General features: G+C 44.8%; 1 pseudogene; it reads right to left on the bottom strand.

The window, feature by feature from the left end:
- Positions 1-1,507: 1,507 nt before the first annotated feature.
- On the bottom strand, positions 1,508-2,715 carry LOC124038758 (annotated as a pseudogene).
- Positions 2,716-6,562: the final 3,847 nt, after the last annotated feature.

The raw sequence follows: 6,562 nt of genomic DNA, 5'->3' as shown, positions 1-6,562 counted from the left end.
TCATCCTGACATGATCCTCCAGCATGACAATGCCACCAGCCATACTGCTCATTCTGTGTGTGATTTCCTGCAAGACAGGAATGTCAGTGTTCTGCCATAGCCAGCGAAGAGCCCGGATTTCAATCCCATTGAGCATGTCCGGGACCTGTTGGATCGGAGGGTGAGGGCTAGGGCCATTCCCCCCAGGAATGTCCTGGAACTTGCAGGTGCCTTGGTGGAAGAGTGAGGCAACAACTTACAGCAAGAACTGGCAAATCTGGTGCAGTCCATGAGGAGGAGATGCACTGCAGTACTTAATGTAGCTGGTGGTCACACCAGATACTGACTGTTACTTTTGATTTTGACCCCCCCCCCCCTTTGTTCAGGAACACATTATTAAATTTCTGTTAGTCACATGTCTGTGGAACTTGTTCAGTTTGTCTCAGTTGTTGGATCGAGTTATGTTCATACAAATATTTACACATGTTAAGTTTACTGAAAATAAATTCAGTTGATAGTGATGACTATCAAGTGTAAAACATTAATAGTGTAAAACATGATAGAAAATATTTCTTATTCATCTTTGTTTAGTACTGAACTTCACAGGCTGATGCTACCAAAGTGGTTACAGTTCCTCAGAAGTGAAAAGCAAAAAAAAAACTCAACATTTAGACTAGAGGAAAGGTTGTTTAAGACAACAATTTTACATTCTCAACACAGTGCAAGGTCAATGATGCATTTTCCAGCTTGAAATAACACAACATTAAAATAATGGTTGTTGTCAAACGTGTCAGGCTCAAAATAGAGTAATGGATAAAAATACAGTCACAGGACATAGTATGAAATGCTTAATTGTCAGATACTGAGCCAACTGTCACACTCCTTACTCCAAGTAAGCAATCAAATGGGCACATTTTTCTTGCATCACCTTACTGAAAGGATTTTTAAATTGAACCTTTATTTAACCAGGTAAGTCAGTTGAACAATTTCTTATTTACAATGACAGCCTAACGGGGAACAGTGGGTTAACTGCCTTGTTCAGGGGCAGAACAACATATTTTCACCATGTCAGCTCGGGGATTGTTTTCGGGTTGCTGGCCCAATGCTCTAACCACTAGGCTACCTACCGCCCATAGACATGAAACATGCAGATGAAACCAACTGCACCATCCGCAGCAAAGACACCATTAATCCACATCCTCTCTCCTCCAGCCTTACCAGCCATCTCTCCCAGTAACGTAGCACTGGATCTGAGCTAAGTACATGGGCCAGGGAACCATCTTTTTCTCACTAGTATCTGTCCATTTTCAACCTGCAGGGAGAGCAAGAAACCATGGAGGAAATAAAGCACATTGTGTATTATGTGAGAAAGACATTTGAGAGAGAGACTCATTTAACTCACAGCTCTTCCACCTTGGCCCTAACTCTTCGATGTTTGCATTTCTGTATGGTGGCAGCAATACTGTTAGCTCCATCACTACACTGCTTATTCCTATCCAGAATCTTCAGAACTGCTAACATTTAAGGATTAGTGCCAAGGAGGAGCTGTAGGATAGTTGTAGTTCACGTCGTTGTTTAAGGCCCCAACATAGTCTGCTACCTGTAGGGGGTTGTTGTACGTGTTGATGAGGAAAGTTTTCAACCTCTGATGTTTCCGTTACAAGCACTTTCAATTAAGATTCTCCATTGAGCATGCATGTTTTTTTTAGTCCAGGACTAGGCTTTATCTGTGTCTGGAAAGAATAACTAAAAGTCTGAGTTGGCTAAATAAACTTACAGGTCAGGTAGAGCCTCTAGTCCTTTCTTTGATAAGATGTTGGTGGCGTTCCAGGCTGACAACATTGCAGACGTTGCATTACATCAAATTATGTGCTAAGCTGATATGTTGAACATCTATCCAGTTGTTGGGAGATCTGGTAGTCGTCTGCAATGTAGTTAGCCTGGAACGTGGCCATCCTCACCTGTAGAAAGCAACTCAGTCCACAAATCAAAGATAGCCTAGTTTGTCATGCTGCACACGGCTCTCGATGGCTCTCACTCCCCTAACGTCCTCCAACACATGGTGCATACTCTCCATGTACCCCTCTACCTCTGCTGGAACCTCTGGTGCCTTCTCAGGATCTGCTGGGGCCTCCTCTGTTGTCAATGGGCAAACACTCCCCACGGTCATGTGGAAAAGCTTCCCTTGCCTGAATAGATCTGACATGTTTGTTTGTGTGTATCATGTCCTCATGATTAAATCAACTTTTACAATCAGAGGGTTCTGCTTACACCTACCTCATATTGTATTCCTTAAAGCCATCCTCTACCAGTTGAGTGATCATCTTCCTCCTACACCTCTCCAGGTAAAACTTTTGTTCCCGGGTACAGTGTCTGCTGAAGGATATGGATCACACATCCAAGCTCAGTTTCGCCAGATTAAAATGCCCTGTGGGTGGCAGTCGTTAGGAGGGTGTTTGGGATTTTCTCACATGTCCGTAGATTTGAGCATCTGGCTCCTTTAGGATCTTGGTATTTTGAGCACTGACTCAGTGGGACACAACTGACTTGACAAGTGTAGAGTAGCGTCTGCTGTCCATTGGAACTGTATGGACTGCGTTTCTTACGAGCTGGAGATACATTGGAAGTGGAGAAAGTATTCACGGAAGTCGGGGTACACTGGGAGAAGAGTCCAGTCACAACCCTAGCTGGCTCCCACACACGATGTGCACATCTAAACAGCTGATGGAAATGCATTCTAGTTTGTTAGATAACTTAGCTAGCCACATACAATAGTACACAGTGAAAGTTGTAGGAGATATACCCAAGGACGTCAGAGGACAAAAATCAGTTAACCACCTGAGGAGCTCAATTTAACCTTGCGCAATACCATAGATGCAGTCGCCCCCATAAAAACTAAAAACATTTGTCATAATAAACTAGCTTCCTGGTATACAGAAAATACCCGAGCTCTGAAGCAAGCTTCCAGAAAAATGGAATGGAAATGGCGCCACACCAAATTGTAAGTCTTCCGACTAGCTTGGAAAGACAGTACCATGCAGTATCGAAGAGCCCTTACTCGATCATCCTATTTTTCCAACTTAATTGAGGAAAATAAGAACAATCCCCCAAAAAAGTGATACTGTCGCAAAGCTAACTAAAAAGCAGCATTCCCCAAGAGAGGATGGCTTTCACTTCAGCAGTAATACATTCATGAACTTCTTTGAGGAGAAGATCATGATCATTAGAAAGCAAATTACAAACTCCTCTTTAAGTCTGCATATTCCTCCAAAGCTCAGTTGTCCTGAGTCTGCACAACTCTGCCAGGACCTAGGATCAAGTGTTTTAGTACTATATCTCGACACAATGAAGAAAATAATCATGGCCTCTAAACCTTCAAGCTGCATACTGGACCCTATTCCAACTAAACTACTGAAAGAGCTGCTTCCTGTGCTTGGCCCTCCTATGTTGAACATAATAAACGTCTCTCTATCCACCGGATGTGTACCAAACTCACTAAAAGTGGCAGTAATAAAGCATCTTGAAAAAGCCAAACCTTGACCCAGAAAATATTTAAAACTATCGGCTTATTTCGAATCTCCCATTCCTCTCAATATTAGAAAAAGCTGTTGCACAATAACTCACTGCCTTCCTGAAGACAAACAATGTATACGAAATGCTTCAGTCTGGTTTTAGACCCCATCATGGCACTGAGATTGCACTTGTGAAGGTGGTAAATTACCTTTTAATGGCGTCAGACCGAGGCTCTGCATCTGTCGCTGGGCAATACGGACTTTCAGCTCCCTCCAAAGATGTTCTACTGGGTTCAGGTCTGGAGACTGGCTAGGCCACTCCATGACCTTGAGATGCTTCTTACGGAGCCACTCCTTAGTTTCCCTGGCTGTGTGTTTCGGTGTCATGCTGGAAGACCCAGCCACGACCCATCTTCAATGCTCTTACTGAGGGAAGGAGGTTGTGTGCCAAGATCTCGCGATACATGGCCCCATCCATCCTCCCCTCAATACGGTGCAGTCGTCTTGTCCCCTTCGCAGAAAAGCATCCCCAAAGAATGATGTTTCTACCTCCATACTGTCAGGACCCAGTTACGAACTCAGGTCTCCAGTGTGAGAAACAGTCACTTAGCAAACTGAGCTGAGATGAGGCAGACACAGCAGTACTGGAAACAGTGTTTTAATAAACTAAAAAGGAATGTTCTTCAGGCAAAAATATAAATCCACAACGTCAAAAGTAATTCCAAGAGAACAAAGGTAATCCTCCAACTCAAAAAGGTAAATCCACAAGGTGGTAGGTACAGCAGAAAAAAGCCTGAAAAGATAATAAAAAATAAATAAACGAGAACAAAACCAGAGTACCTATAGAGAGTCCAACTGGAGTAACAAATGTTCACAGCATCGCTGGGTGCTAACATTCACACACAGAGCAAAGAACTGAGGAAAACTAAGGGTTTAAATACCTTCAAGGGAAACGAGACACAGGTGCAAATCATAACTGGAAACAAAAGGGTCAAAAAGCACAATGGGGGCATCTAGTGACCAAAACCGGAACAACCCTGGCCAAATCCTAACACATACTTCACAGTTGGGATGGTGTTGTACTCATCCTTCTTCCTCCAAACACAGCGAGTGGAGTTTAGACCAAAAAGCTCTATTTTTGTCTCATCCGACCACATGACCTTCTCCCATTCCTCCTCTGGATCATCCAGATGGTCATTGGCAAACTTCAGACGGGCCTGGACATGCGCAGGGGGACCTTGCGTGCGCTGCAGGATTTTAATCCATGACGGCGTAGTGTGTTTCTAATGGTTTTCTTTGAGACTGTGGTCCCAGCTCTCTTCAGGTCATTGACCAGGTCCTGCCGTGTAGTTCTGGGCTGATCCCTCACCTTCCTCATGATCATTGATGCCCCACGAGGTGAGATCTTGCATGGAGCCCCAGACCGAGGGTGATTGACCGTCATCTTGAACTTCTTCCATTTTCTAATAATTGCGCCAACAGTTGTTGCCTTCTCACCAAGCTGCTTGCCTATTGTCCTGTGGCCCATCCCAGCCTTGTGCAGGTCTTTATCAGGTTTTATCCCTGATGTCCTTACACAGCTCTCTGGTCTTGGCCATTGTGGAGAGGTTGGAGTCTGTTTGATTGAGTGTGGACAGGTGTATTTTTATACAGGTAACAAGTTCAAACAGGTGCAGTTAATACAGGTAATGAGTGGAGAACAGGCGGTCTTCTTAAAGAAAAACTAACAGGTCTGTGAGGGCCGGAATTCTTACTGGTTGGTAGGTGATCAAATACTTATGTCATGCAATAAAATGCAAATTAATTACTTTAAAATCATACAATGTGATTTTCTGGATTTTTGTTTTAGATTCTGTCTCTCACAGTTGAAGTGTACCTATGATAAAAAATGACAGACCTCTACATGCTTTGTAAGTAGGAAAACCTGAAAAATCGGCAGTGTATCAAAATACTTGTTCTCCCTACTGTACATGTACGCTACGGTCACAAGACGCAGGCCTCCTAATTGTCCCTAGAATTTTTAAGCAAACAGCTGGAGGCAGGGCTTTCTCCTATAGAGCTCCACTTTTATGGAATGGTCTGCCTACCCATGCGAGAGACGCAGACTCGGTCTCAACTTTTAAGTCTTTATTGAAGACTCATCTCTTCAGTAGGTCCTATGATTGAGTGTAGTCTGGCCCAGGAGTGTGAAGGTGAACGGAAAGGCACTGGAGCAACGAACCGCCCTTGCTGTCTCTGCCTGGCCGGTTCCCCTCTCTTCACTGGGATTCTCTGCCTCTAACCCAATTACAGGAGCTGAGTCACTGGCTTTCTGGTGCTCTTCCATGCCATCCCTAGGAGGGGTGCGTCACTTGAGTGGGTTGAGTCACTGATGTGGTCTTCCTGTCTGGGTTGGCGCCCCCCTTGGGTTGTGCCTTGGCGGAGATCTTTGTGGGCTATACTCGGCCTTGCCTCAGGATGGTATGTTGGTGGTTGAAGATATCCCTCTAATGGTTTGGGGCTGTGCTTTGGCAAAGTGGGTGGGATATATCCTGCCTGTTTGGCCCTGTGTGGGGGGTATCATCGGATGGGGCCACGGTGTCTCCTGAACCCTCCTGTCTCAGCCTCCAGTATTTATGCTGCAGTAGTTTGTGTCGGGGACTAGGTTCAGTCTGTTATCTGGAGTATTTCTCCTGTCTTATCCAGTGTCCTGTGTTAATTTAAGTATGTTCTCTATAATTCTTTTTTTTTTTTCTCTCTGAGGACCTGAGCCCTAGGACCATGCCTCAGGACTACCTGGCATGATGACTCCTTGCTGTCCCCAGTCCACCTGGCCGTGCTGCTGCTCCAGTTTCAACTGTTCTGCCTGCGGCTATGGAACCCTGACCTGTTCACCGGACGTACTACCTGTCCCAGACCTGCTGTTTTCAACTCTCTAGAGACAGAAGGAGCGGTAGAGGTGCTGACCTGTTGCACCCTCGACAACTACTGTGATTATTATTATTTGACCATGCTGGTCATTTATGGACATTTGAACAGCTTGGCCATGTTCTGCTATAATCTCCACCCGGCATAGCCAGAAGAGGACTGGC

This window comes from Oncorhynchus gorbuscha, linkage group LG06, assembly GCF_021184085.1.
Source record: "Oncorhynchus gorbuscha isolate QuinsamMale2020 ecotype Even-year linkage group LG06, OgorEven_v1.0, whole genome shotgun sequence".
Classification (NCBI taxonomy): Eukaryota; Metazoa; Chordata; class Actinopteri; order Salmoniformes; family Salmonidae; genus Oncorhynchus; species Oncorhynchus gorbuscha.
This window is presented reverse-complemented; position numbering and strand designations above follow the sequence as displayed.